The following is a 13647-nucleotide window of genomic DNA, read 5'->3' as shown; positions in this document are numbered from 1 at the left end:
CCCCCCCACCCCCCCCCAAGAATGTTTTTTCTTTAGAATCTCAGTTCAGGTAAGGGCACCGACATTTACATGCTCTAGAGTCCCACCTTTCTTCCACGGGGGCACGGAGTGGGTGTCTTGGTCCCCGCTGCACCCCCAGGCCTAGCACAGAACCCGGGCGTGGCAGGCCCTTGTTGAATGGATTTCATGGGTGGGTGGACGGATGGATGGATGCCTCCATTCCCATTGTTTCCCATAAGCATCTGTTGGCTGTTAGTGAATGAGAGTATGTTTGCTTTGGGTCATCTTTCCTAATGGTTTCAGCCGGGATTGAGGCTGACACTGACCCCGATCCAGGTACTATCCCCTTGAGATCCTGTTTGGGAAAGATTTTATTTCCATTCCATGACCTATTCCCATGGTCTCGGATTTAACAAAGGGCTTGGCCTCTAGTTAGGAATCAAAAAGGCTCATGGAGTCCACCTCACCAGGAGGCTCCGGTTCATGGGGAGTTGCAGCATCTAAGCTGTGCTGCTCGAGGTTGGGGACAGGGTTCTCTGGTGACCATGGGCATGGCCACTCCTGCTTTGCCTCCACCTTGGCCCCACTGTCCCACCTGGAGGGGCTTCCCCAGGGTCAGAGGCTCAGGGTGGGGCCAGTGCTAGTGGCTCCCCCGATCAGTCCCTCCTGTGGAAGCATTTGTTCTGTGTTCCCAGAAGTGCCCGGTGGTCTAGTCACTCACACCCTCACACGCCACTCCTGTGTCTTTGCTGCTGTCTATTTTTACCCTGGCTCATTTACACACACACACACACACACACACACACACACACACAGCAGTGCTGCCGAAATGCACGCCTCCTTCCCCTTCCCCCTTACAGGGTTTTTCCTTGAAGGCTGGTGCACTTGGGGAGCCAGGCCAGGGGTCTCTTGGCTGAGCAGTTTCATCCACACTGGATTCAACATAGAATACAGGAGGCATTGCACAGTGAGGGGCCAGGGCAGAACCCCTCTGGCTCTTGCATCCCATGGCCGCTGCAGCCTTCCTCCTTTCCAGTATGGGGCAAACACATCTTCCATCATGGCCGACTCCACCTGGGCTCCACTCCCACCCCCATGTGCCAAACTGGGCCATCTTTTTCTTTCTAGACCCTTGTCTCTTCTTGCCTCACTCTCTCCTACCCGACAGCCTCCAGCCATGCCAGGTCCTTCCATCTAACAAAACCAAAGTGTAATTCTTTCTTATCCGACTTTTGTTTTTTCCATCCCATTGTGGGGAGCCCCTTTCTTCAGTTCCTCTTCTGTCTCTTGGGGGAGTCTGGCCTGTGCTCTCTTGTCTGTGGGAGCCTGACCTGGAGAGGCTGACCCCCCATGAAGAAGTGGGTCCCCTTAAAAGCACTGTTTCAGATTTCACCATCTGTCAGCAACATGCCCCGAGACTGTCACTGCTTCTGACCGGGCACGGAGGATGCAGAGGGAACCCTGGGCCAGGACCTGAGTAGGAGTCTTACTTATTTCTGCAAACAAAGCCCGTTTCTCGACAGCTCGCGTTGCCAGAGGGTCTTCCTCCCACTGAGGCTTGGTGGCTCTCTCCCTGCTTCTCTAAATGACCTTTGTCCTCCTTCGGTCCAGGACATCCTTGGTGTGGGAGCCTGGACTCTGCCCACCTGTCTTGTGGCTTCTCGGCTCACGGGAACAGATGAGCCATGTGATCAGTTAGCTCTCCCTGTGGAACAAGCCAGCCCAAACCCGATGCCTTAAAAAGCAACCATCTTCCTGAAATATTGGTGTTTATTGCATGTAACATTATTATACTTAAAATTGTTTTGCTTGAAAAAAAAAAGCAACATTTACAGGCCTTCAGGGACAGTGGACAGGGGACCCTCCCCATCCTTCCCAAGCCGGGGCTGGCTCCAGGAATTGTGAAGGCAGATCCCTGGGATGCAGGGACATGCAGTGGGGAATGTATGTGACCTAAAGTACCCGCTCCCTGCCTCCACCACGATGCATGCGTGCACTTGTACGCACCATCGGGAGAGAGGTGGCAAAGCAACCAGCATGAGGCTATTGGCAAGACCCAGGGTCCAGGAACGTCCTTGGTGTAAGAGCCTGGATTCTGATGATCTTCCGTCTCGGCTCAAGGGAACAGTTGAGCCACGTGGTCAATTAGCTTTCCCTCTGGAACAACCCAGCCCCGAGCCCCGTGCCTTAAAAAAGCAACATTGATTTAGTTCGTGATTCTGCAGGTCGGCACTTTGGGGTCCACCTGGAAGTTCACTCACGTGTCCGTGGGCAGGTGCCAGGTTGGCTGGAGGCCGACTGGTCCACAGTGGCCTCCATTGTGGTGGTTGGATGGCTGTGCGCAGGGTCACGGGGTTGCCTGGGATCTGTGCCTCCGGTCCAGCAGCAGGCCGGTGGGGCTGTCACATGACTATGCAAGGCTCCATGGGAGAGAGAGAGCAGAAGCCTGGAGCCTCCTGAGGCCCAGGCCCAGCATGTCACTCCCACTGTGTTCTGTTGACCAAAGCAATTCTGTGGACCAGCCCAGATTCAAAGGATGGGGACATAGACACTGTCTCAGGATGCAAGGACCCGCAAAGTCGCATTGCAGAGGTCCTGGTCACGGGAGAGGTAGCGAACGGGGGTCCCTTTTGCTACCCAACCCAGCCCTCTTTTTGGTCTGGGTGAAGGAGATCCCCAGCCCATTTCTCGGCTGCCTTTGCCATCCTCTGTGCCCAGGAGGCATTGCACTGTGAGGGGCAAGGGCAGAACCCAGCTTTTAGGACCCTATACATCCAGAGCGGACCTGACATAGGTCATTCCAGAACCATTTCACTCATCAAACCTGTATTTCCGCACGCAGCCCAAGGCCAGGGAGGCAGGAAACCCTTGCGATGAAGAGCTCAGACTTGGGAGGCGGGCAGGTCCGGCTTTGAATCTTACAGGCTTGGGGGCAAGGCACTGCCCTGTCCTGAGCCTGTTTCTTTGTCAGTAAAATGGGGATAATAATGGCTGTCGCCTGGGCAAGCTGCGAGCCCGAATCAGATACCGTCTCTAAAGTGCTTAGGGCAGCACCCGGTCCGCAATGGGAGCCCACGAAAGGGTGGCTGTTCTTCTTAATAATATATGGAGGCTGAGTGAATGCATAGATGAATGAATGTCTGGGAGACTTTCAGCCAGATGTGCATAATTAATGCTTATTCCCTCCCCATCCTCGCCCAGATAAAATATACAAAAGGTCTAAGGAAACCCATTAGCCGCTGCTAACTTTCCTTCCTAACAAGAAACCTCACAGCCAGAGCCAGGGCTCCTTTGTGATCGGGGCACGGGGATGGATTGATAACACCCACCCCAAGCGGCACCCCTCCCTGCGCCCACACACTTCCTCCAATCTAGGCACACCAGTGGCTGACGATGGACGAGAGGCGTTTTCCCCTCTGTTGCCCAGAGATGTGTCTCCACACCTGCAAACAGCCTTCGTTTCCCCTCCTCCCCAAATGCGAGGGGCCGTGGCTCTCTGTGCAGCCTGCCTCCCGCCGTGCAGTCTGCGGAGGGCAGTGGGAAAGCCGAGGGATCAGCGGCCCCTCTTGGAGGCTGGCGCTGTTTTTAGCTCTGTCTCTCCAGCAGGCGGCCTGGCCTGGGGGTCTGGGCCCAGCCTGGGAGATTAATAACAACAGAAGACCGTCAGGGCCCAGGAAGCTAGGAGAGGGGAGGCAGGACGCCCTCAGAGCGCCGCTGAGCCGGAGGCGCTGTCTGACTCTTTATTTTGTTGGAAACGAGAACTCCCCCTTTAAGCGTGCAGCGCCTTTGTCCAGATGCTCCTTGTCCAATGACCAGTGTAATTAAAAACAGCAATAAACTTGCCTCCATATGTGTTTAGTGGGAAAGACAAACGCTGGGAACTGTGTGCCCGCTTGAGAATTGAGAGCGTGGCCGATGCAGGGTTGGGGCGCGGCGGAGGCACCCTGACGCTTCCCGGGGAGGAGAGAGCGCCCAGGCTTTCGGAGCCGGCCTTTCCTTTGTCATTGGGGCGGCTTCCCAGAGCCCGGAGGAGCAGGAATCGGGGCGTGCAGTGCGGGTAGTTTTGCTTTCTAAGCAAGAAGGTCAGTTTCTGGAGGCGAGCGGGCTGCAGGCTGATACAATCTGTTGGCGAAAATAACTCTGGATGTGGATCTAACAAAGACCATAAAAGAGAGGCTCCAGACTTGTCTCCAGCCTCGCGGGAGTCCGGCGGTTTTAAATGAAGGGCAGCTGTAGCCCCGGGCTCGAATCTGCCTCCCCCAGTCCCGCTGTAACCCTGTTAAAGGATAAAAAGAAAGGCAGGACTTTTATGGTAAGAAAGGAATGGCATGACAGGCGGCTTCCCGGAGCCCAGAGAGGGGTTCTGCGGCCACGTGGAAAAGGTGGGACCGCCTGCCTCTGAAAGGAGCAGCAGGGAGAGGACAAGGCGAGGTGCAGGGGCCCCTGGCCTGACAGTCAAGGTCAGGGGCAGGAAGGAGGGGCAGGAAGAAGGTCAGGAGGAGGGCTCCCAGCTGATGCTGGTCCTAGATCTTTGGTTGGGTCAGCGCCCCTCCCAGGCCAGCCCTTGCCCCCCAACTCCAGCCGTCCACACGGGATGCTCTGTGACTTCATGTGAAAGGGACTGACGCCGGAGGCCTGGCTTGCCCAGGTAGCATAGCTCCTGGCACCTGGGAGGGACACAGCCTGTTACTCTGGTGACTAAATAAAAAGCACACGCTCTTTGCTTTGCAAGAACTCTTTGCCTTGACGCATTCACAGGAATGGGGGCTCACCTACTGCATTGCAGGCTTGGGCGGTGGAAGTTCCTCTGCTGAGCTAGCACTGTATGTATACCTGTGGCCATCGGAGCAGCTCACCTCACCTGTCTGCACCTTGTAAGAAGTAAGAACCAGACCAGGGGTGATGTTGGGGGTTCGTGAAGGGCTCTTGTACCACTCAGGAACTGAAGTCTGGGCAGGGAAACTGAGGCAGGCCCCCAGCTGCAAGAATGGCATCACAAGAGGGCTGGATCTGGGGTCAGCCTTGGGCTGCTGAGGTGGGCTCCGACCACAAGAAGGGTCAGGCTATGTTGGGAGCCTGGAAGCCAAGAAGGGGGGCGGGGGCCAGAGAGGCCTTCAGTCAGGTTTGGAGGGTGGCTGGTGTTGGAACGTGTATTATCTGCTCTGGCTTCCATCTCCCCACACTCCCCTCTCTCCTCCTAATTCTCTCCTCTCCCCTCTTCCTGGCTGCAGTCTATTCTCCAGATGCAGCCAGAGTGGCCTGTGCACATCACAGATCTACCCAGGCCACGCTCGCTCCCTTGAAACCCTCCCACGGCTCCCAGTTCCTTCCGGGATAGAGTCCAAACTTGGGAATGTGTCTTGTAGAGTCTCCTGCAATCTCCCCTGTGCTTCGTCCTCCCGCATTGCTTCCACCCTGGGGTCTGGACGGACCACTCCCTGCGCTGCATGTTTGCACGTGGTCACAGCCTTATTCCCTCCATCAACCCCAAGGCACCTACCTCCTTTCTGAACAATTCCCCGTGTCGGTGCTGCAGACCTCAAGACCCTGGGAGTCTCTGCCCGGGGACTTGCTCCGGTCTTGGGAGGATGCCCGGCCTGCCTGCCCGGGGGAGAGCCATGGCCGCGGGGTTGGGAGGGGAAGGCCACGGGAGCCTCGGCAAGCAGCGAGGAGCAGGGATTGGAGGCTGACCGTCCAGCTCGCCAGGGCCTCCCCGGGGCAGTGCTGAGGTGAGCTCTGCTGTCTCTCAGAGGGTCCCGGGGCTTGTGTCCTGGTGTCTCCACAGCGACCTCCTCATTCATGCAGTCATTGCTTCCCTCCCTCCCCTGTTGCTGTGGGCGAAATGCTTTCCTGCCTCCATGTTCATACGTTGAAGCCCCACCCGCCAAAGTGATGGGAGTAGGAGGCCGGCCTTCGGGAGGTCGGTAGTCGGAGGTGGAGCCTCGGTGATGGGGTCCGTGCCTTTAGAAGAGCCCTGAGAGGCTGGATCCTCTCTGCCCTGTGAGTACATACGGAGAAATGGGGTTCTCACCGGGACCCGACTGCGCGGCCACCTGATCTTGGATTTCTAGCCTCCAGACTCTGAGAAGTCACTTTCTGTTGTCCACACACAGCTGGAGCTGACCTAGACATGTCTTACTTCCCACTCCCTCACCAGCTTCCTGGGATCATCTTCCTCCCACCCCCCATACACACAACCAAGTTCTAATTTCATGGTCTGCTTTGGGGGGGACCCAAATCATGGCTGTTTGGCATCTGCTGTTTCTTCTGCCGGGAACGCTGGCTTCCAGCTCATTGGTTATGAGCTCAGGCGTTCCTGAAATGAGCCACCCTGTCTGTGCTCCCGAGGCGTGTGGCTCTGTCCTCTGGCTAACTTGCTTATTGGCATAACCCAGCAGCTTCTGTGTGGTCCGGGGTGTGGGACTCTCAGTATCGGGGCCGCGCATTCATGTCTGCGTGTCCAGTGGTTGGCGCAGCCCCTGGCACATGGTAGGGGATCAACAGATGTGTGTTCAGGTGGCGGGCGTGACGACACTTGCACGTGTAGGCAGTCTGGGCTTGGACACAGCAGGGAATAGTGTTTCCCACGTTTCACAGATCCTTCCTTCCTCGGCCAAAATATATAAAAGACTTCGTGAATAATATCTTGCATTTGTGTAGTGTGAGGGCTTCTCATAGTACTCAGTGTGAGGCTGGGTCTCACCGAAACCCTGCAGGACAGCGTCGCCCCATTTTACAGAAGAGATCATTGAGGCCTGGAAGCTAGTTGGCTGGCCCGAGACAATAACCAGAAAGATGGAGATTGCCGTCCAGGGTGATGAAGTAAATGGCCTGGAGGCACACAGCTCAGAGCCAGCAGGAGGGAGTCAACCAGTCCCAGGCCTGTCTGTCTCCAGAATCCACATCCTCTCCCCTCACCAGCTACCTGGAGTGGGTGCCTGCTGTTGTGTGGGGCCCACCCCTCCAGGAGGTGGAGCCTCGGTGATGGGGTCCGTACCTTTAGAAGAGCCCTGAGAGGCTGGATCCTCTCTGCCCTGTGAGTACATACGGAGAAATGGGGTTCTCACCGGGACCCGACTGCGCGGCCACCTGATCTTGGATTTCTAGCCTCCAGACTCTGAGAAGTCACTTTCTGTTGTCCACACACAGCTGGAGCTGACCTAGACATGTCTTACTTCCCACTCCCTCACCAGCTTCCTGGGATCATCTTCCTCCCACCCCCCATACACACAACCAAGTTCTAATTTCATGGTCTGCTTTGGGGGGGACCCAAATCATGGCTGTTTGGCATCTGCTGTTTCTTCTGCCGGGAACGCTGGCTTCCAGCTCATTGGTTATGAGCTCAGGCGTTCCTGAAATGAGCCACCCTGTCTGTGCTCCCGAGGCGTGTGGCTCTGTCCTCCAGCTAACTTGCTTATTGGCATAACCCAGCAGCTTCTGTGTGTGGTCCGGGGCGTGGGACTCTCAGTATCGGGGCCGTGCATTCATGTCTGCGTGTCCAGTGGTTGGCGCAGCCCCTGGCACATGGTAGGGGATCAACAGATGTGTGTTCAGGTGGCGGGCGTGACGACACTTGCACGTGTAGGCAGTCTGGGCTTGGACACAGCAGGGAATAGTGTTTCCCACGTTTCACAGATCCTTCCTTCCTCGGCCAAAATATATAAAAGACTTCGTGAATAATATCTTGCATTTGTGTAGTGTGAGGGCTTCTCATAGTACTCAGTGTGAGGCTGGGTCTCACCGAAACCCTGCAGGACAGCGTCGCCCCATTTTACAGAAGAGATCATTGAGGCATGGAGGCTAGTTGGCTGGCCCGAGACAATAACCAGAATCCACATCCTCTCCCCTCACCAGCTACCTGGAGTGGGTGCCTGCTGTTGTGTGGGGCCCACCCCTCCACTCTTCATTTCATTCTCACAATGAGCCTCTGAGCTGGAGAGAGCAGCTCCCTGTGTCAGAGGAAGAGACTGAGGTTCTGAGAGGTTCCAGGACAGATGCAAGCTCCGCCCCCGGGTCAGTCTGAGTCCGCATCCAGTGCTCTTTCTCTATAGCCAGCCATTCCTTTTTATCTAAACGCACCTGTATTTTATGTCCCGAAGTAGACAGCACAGGCAGAGAGAGGCGCTTTCCAGGAGTGAGTCTGGGGAGGATCTGATGGCAGGCACTGAGCAGAAAATGTGGGCTTTGGGTTTCACAGGCATCAGGAGATGGAAGCCATAGGTCAGGGGCTCCAGCTCTTCCTCCTCCTGCACCCGACTCTCCTTCCAGTTGCTCCTTCCTCGTCGCCAGGGGGACGGAGGCCTTTTATCTTGATGAGCAGCGATGTGCCCGCTAGCGGGAAAGCAAAGAGAACTGGAGGGGAATTCTCAAGGTCAGCAGATGCTCTTTCTGCTGAGAGTTCAATTCTGCAGAGAAGGAAAGGGAGACCCTGGCTTAGCGCCCAAAGGCTGCCCCCCTCTAAATCCTGCTGGGAACCTGCTGTCCCACTCCCAAACGTCACCGCTGCCTAATTCCCAGCAGGAAAAGACTGGGCTTGGTGTTGAAGAACACCTTCACATTAAAACAAAAGTGAGCCCTGGTCGGTGTGGCTCTGTGGTTAGAGTGTCGAATCAGAGGGCCACAGGTTTGATTCCCAGTCAAGGGCATGTACCTCGGTCGCAAGTTCGATCCCTGGCCCAGGTTGGGGCGTGTGAGGAGGCAACCAATCGATGTGTCTCTCTTATGGTGATGTTTCTCTCTCTTTCTCCCAGCTTTCTCGCTTCCTTCCACTGTGTCTGAAAGTCAATGGGAAAAATATCCTAGGGTGAGGATAAAAAATAACAACAAAACAAAAAAAAACACAAAGAAATCCACAAAAATGAAATGTCCCACCCCCCAAAAGATGGGCAAAATCTAAAAGAGCAAAAACCCCAGTGCTGTCAGGGATGCTGCAAAGTGGCATTCTTGTCTATTATCCGTGGGAGGAAGGGGGGGGGGGGAAGGGAGAGAAAGAGAGAGAAAGAGAGAGAAAATGCAAGCTCTCTGATATCTTTTTATTAGGGCACTAGAGGCCCAGCGATGAAATTTGTGCACAGGTAGGGTCCCTAAGCCTGGCCAGTGATCAGGGCTGATCTGTGGAGCAACCGGCGGGGCAATCGGGGGTGGGGTCCCTGCTGGTACCTGCCTTGAGTCCGCATCCAGTGCTCTTTCTCTATAGCCAGCCATTCCTTTTTATCTAAACGCACCTGTATTTTATGTCCCGAAGTAGACAGCACAGGCAGAGAGAGGCGCTTTCCAGGAGTGAGTCTGGGGAGGATCTGATGGCAGGCACTGAGCAGAAAATGTGGGCTTTGGGTTTCACAGGCATCAGGAGATGGAAGCCATAGGTCAGGGGCTCCAGCTCTTCCTCCTCCTGCACCCGACTCTCCTTCCAGTTGCTCCTTCCTCGTCACCAGGGGGACGGAGGCCTTTTATCTTGATGAGCAGCGATGTGCCCACTAGCGGGAAAGCGAAGAGAACTGGAGGGGAATTCTCAAGGTCAGCAGACGCTCTTTCTGCTGAGAGTTCAATTCTGCAGAGAAGGAAAGGGAGACCCTGGCTTAGCGCCCAAAGGCTGCCCCCCTCTAAATCCTGCTGGGAACCTGCTGTCCCACTCCCAAACGTCACCGCTGCCTAATTCCCAGCAGGAAAAGACTGGGCTTGGTGTTGAAGAACACCTTCACATTAAAACAAAAGTGAGCCCTGGTCGGTGTGGCTCTGTGGTTAGAGTGTCGAATCAGAGGGCCACAGGTTTGATTCCCAGTCAAGGGCATGTACCTCGGTCGCAAGTTCGATCCCTGGCCCAGGTTGGGGCGTGTGAGGAGGCAACCAATCGATGTGTCTCTCTTATGGTGATGTTTCTCTCTCTTTCTCCCAGCTTTCTCGCTTCCTTCCACTGTGTCTGAAAATGGGAAAAATATCCTAGGGTGAGGATAAAAAATAACAACAAAACAAAAAACAAACAAAGAAATCCACAAAAATGAAATGTCCCACCTCCCAAAAGATGGGCAAAATCTAAAAGAGCAAAAACCCCAGTGCTGTCAGGGATGCTGCAAAATGGCATTTTTGTCTATTATCCATGAGAGGGAGGGCACGGGGGGAGGAGGGGAGCGTCCCTAAGCCTGGCCAGTGATCAGGGCTGATCTGTGGAGCAACCGGCGGGGCAATCGGGGGTGGGGTCCCTGCTGGTACCTGCCTTGGCTGGCCTGGAGCCTGCAGGCTGGGGGCAGCTCCTGCATTGAGCATCTGCCCCCTGGTGGTCAGTGCGCCTCATAGTGACTGGTCGTTCCACCATTCAGTGATTTGCATATTAGGCTTTTATTATATAGGATAATCCCATTATGAGGTCCCACCCTTAAGACCTCATCTAAACTAATTACTTCCCAAAGACCCCATCTCCAAATACTATTACATTGGGATTAGGGCTTTAATATATGAATTTGGGGACAGGGGCACAATCCAATCCATAGCAACCCCTGACCAAGGAGCATGAAATAATCGCAGTGGGGCTCAGCCCAGCCTGGGAACTCTGACAGATACTATAGACCACACCTCTGGTTACCCCCAGCAAAGGGCAAGGGCGCTGGGGCATTTACCTACTGAATCCTGCCAGCCGTGGTGCGAGAGCTGGTTCCGGGAGAGACTAGCTCCCAGCAGGTTGGATCTGCCCTGTGAGCTGAGTACCCACCCGTGACCAGAACAAGTCCCCAGGCAGAGGGCTCGGTGCCTGTAGCTGAAGCTCCTGGGTTGCATGCTCACCTGTGCTAAATGCTGAAGATGGGCAGGGGGCTGTGGACGGCTGGCTGCTGGTGGGCCTGCGGGCTGAGCCCAGGGCCTCCAACTTTCACATCCGAGCAGAGGAGGAGTTCCCTGGGGACTTCAGAGGGGCAGGTTAGTGGAGTTGTGGGCGCGGAAGTGCTAGAGTGAGGGTGTCTCCTGGTGAAGAAGGTGGGAGCGTGGGGTCAAGACAGAGCGCTCTCATGGCGAGATGGCTGACTCAGGAGCACGGTTTGTAGTGATGGGAACGTTCAGGGGTGTAAGGGCACTGGGGGAGGCGGGATGGGGGCTGGTCCAGGGGGGGAGGACTGGACGTGTGAAGATATGAAGGCAGACAGATTGGAGGGAGGGCCAGACTCAGACAGAATGACTGGTCTGTGGGAAGAAACAATGAAGGAGCTTGATTGACAGCTTCTGTTTTTTTCAGGAAATATAGGTGTGGGTAAGGGAGAGAGGTGGGGGGCATTGGCATCGTCACCCCATTTTTCTTGCTCCTTTTTGGGAGCAGAGTGAGTTGATTTCTGTTTATGCAGAAATACCATAGCTATCAAAGTAATTGCATTTTCTTTCATTGAAAATAAATACACGTCGAATGCTTCCTCACACTTGGTTTCTCAGAGCCTTTGAAATTACTTATTGGTTTTGCTTGTCAGCATCGTGCGCCTGCTGAATGTAAAGTATACTAGTATTTTTGAAGGGCCATTTGCAATCATTAGGAAAATTAACAATGCATGTTGATTTTGACCCAACAAGTTTGTGAAATTTGACAAGTTTTACGTTGGAACGGCTGAAGGAGAAGATGCCAGAGAGAGATTAAGAGCCAGGAAAAAGGATTCCTGGGCAGTAAGGCGTTAACAGCTAACACCGGGTACTTACCCTGATCTAGGCCTGTGGGCAAAGGGTTTTAGTCATTTGCTTCCACAATCCAATGAAGGAGGTATTATTATTATCCTGGTTTTACAAATGAGGAATTGGAAGCACAGAAAGATATTAAGTGTCTTGCCACATGTTATACAACCGATAAGTGACAGAAATAGGAGTAGAAATTCCCCCAATTTCAGTGCTTATGTACGTCATACCCACATAGCTTCACTTAGATGTACGTCATACCCACATAGCTTCACTTAGCCTTGCTACCTGGCACTCATCCTATATAATAAAAGGCTAATGTGCAAATTGTCCCCTCGACCACCCCGCTGCCGCCACCCTGCCCAGCCCTCCCACCCCTATCAGGGCGGCCAGCCGGACCCCAACTGTGCACGAATTTGTGTACTGAGCCTCTAGTCTCTATATAATTTCTTTCTTTTTTAAGAAATATATTTTTTGCACAGCTGCACGGAGAGGTAATTGACATAATGTGGTGTAAATTCAAGGTGTACAATGTGATGATTGATACACGTATATGTTACAAAATGATTATCATATTAAGGTTAACATCTCCATCACCTACGTAATTACCATTTCTGTTTCTGGGATGAGAACATTTGAGATGTAGTCTCTTAGCTCCTCTCAAGTATATAACACAATATTGTTAACGATAGTCATCCTGCTGTACATTAGGTCCCTAGAACTTAACTGAAACTCTGTACCCTTTGACCAACATCTCCCATTGCCCCTGGCCACCCCCATTCCCTGCTCTGTTTCTATGAGTTTGAAGTCTTTAGATTCCACATATAAGTGAGACCATAGAGTATTTGTCTTTTTCTGTCTGACTTATTTCACCTTTGCCCCATTTCTTCGGTCCTGGTACACCATCAAAACTTAAATGCGGCCCGGCTGGCGTGGCTCAGTGGTTGAGCACCTACCTATGAACCAGGAAGTGATGGTTCGATTCCTAGTCAGGGCACATGCCCGGGTTGTGGGCTCAATCCCAAGTGTAGGGCATGCAGGAGGTAGTCGATCAATGATTCTCTCTCATCATTGATGTTTCTATGCCTCTCTCCCTCTCCCTTCCTCTCTCTGAAATCAATCAAACAAACAAACAAACAAAAAACCCCCCAAAACAAAACAAAACCTTCCTCTCTCTGAAATCAATCAAACAAACAAACAAAAACCCCAAACAAAACAAAGCTTAAACCCAGAAGACCCGTACGGTGCCAAAAGCTTGGGTGGAGGGCTGATATATTTCTTTGCAAATTCCATGTCAAATATAAAAGCCCCATTTCCTACCAACAGATAATCACACGTTTATGGAGCTGATCGCCAAATTGCAGTGATGAAAGGGAGAATTGGTCAGACCTCAGGAGGTGACTTATAATGATGAATATCTACTCTTTTTTTCTCTTTCAGTCTTACTGGCAAAAAATAAAATAAAAGGCAAGGCAGGCTGCATGTATCATGGAATGTTCTTCACTTGCTCCTCTGCTGTAGTGGTCAAAAATGACATTTTGAACAAGTGTATTAATTTGAATTAGAAGTCCTGTTGTACTAAAACGATGGGGAGCTCAGTTGGTTAGAGTGTTGTCCTGGTACGCCAAGATTGAGGGTTCGATCCCGGCCAGGCACATACAAGAATCGACCAATGAATGCATAAATAAGTGGCACAACAAATCGACGTTTCTCTCTCTCTCTCTCTCTCTCTCTCTCTCTCTCTCTCTCTCTCTCATCAATAAAAAATAATAAAATAAAAACAACAAGTCCAGAAACACATAAAATTATCTATTTTAGTTGTCTTTGACATAAGACTATCCGACATGACAGGAGACAACTTTATTTTCCCGACAAGAAGTAAAGATGCCCAAATGGTCTGATCGTTAACATTAGGAGTTGCCGTTAGACATTGTGACACAAAGTTTGGAGCATGATAATAACTTTTCTGGGTCCCCAACTTATCTCCTGTGCCTGCCATCCTGT

This window comes from Myotis brandtii, unplaced genomic scaffold (assembly GCF_000412655.1).
Source record: "Myotis brandtii unplaced genomic scaffold, ASM41265v1 scaffold486, whole genome shotgun sequence".
In the NCBI taxonomy this organism is placed as follows: Eukaryota; Metazoa; Chordata; class Mammalia; order Chiroptera; family Vespertilionidae; genus Myotis; species Myotis brandtii.
This window is presented reverse-complemented; position numbering follows the sequence as displayed.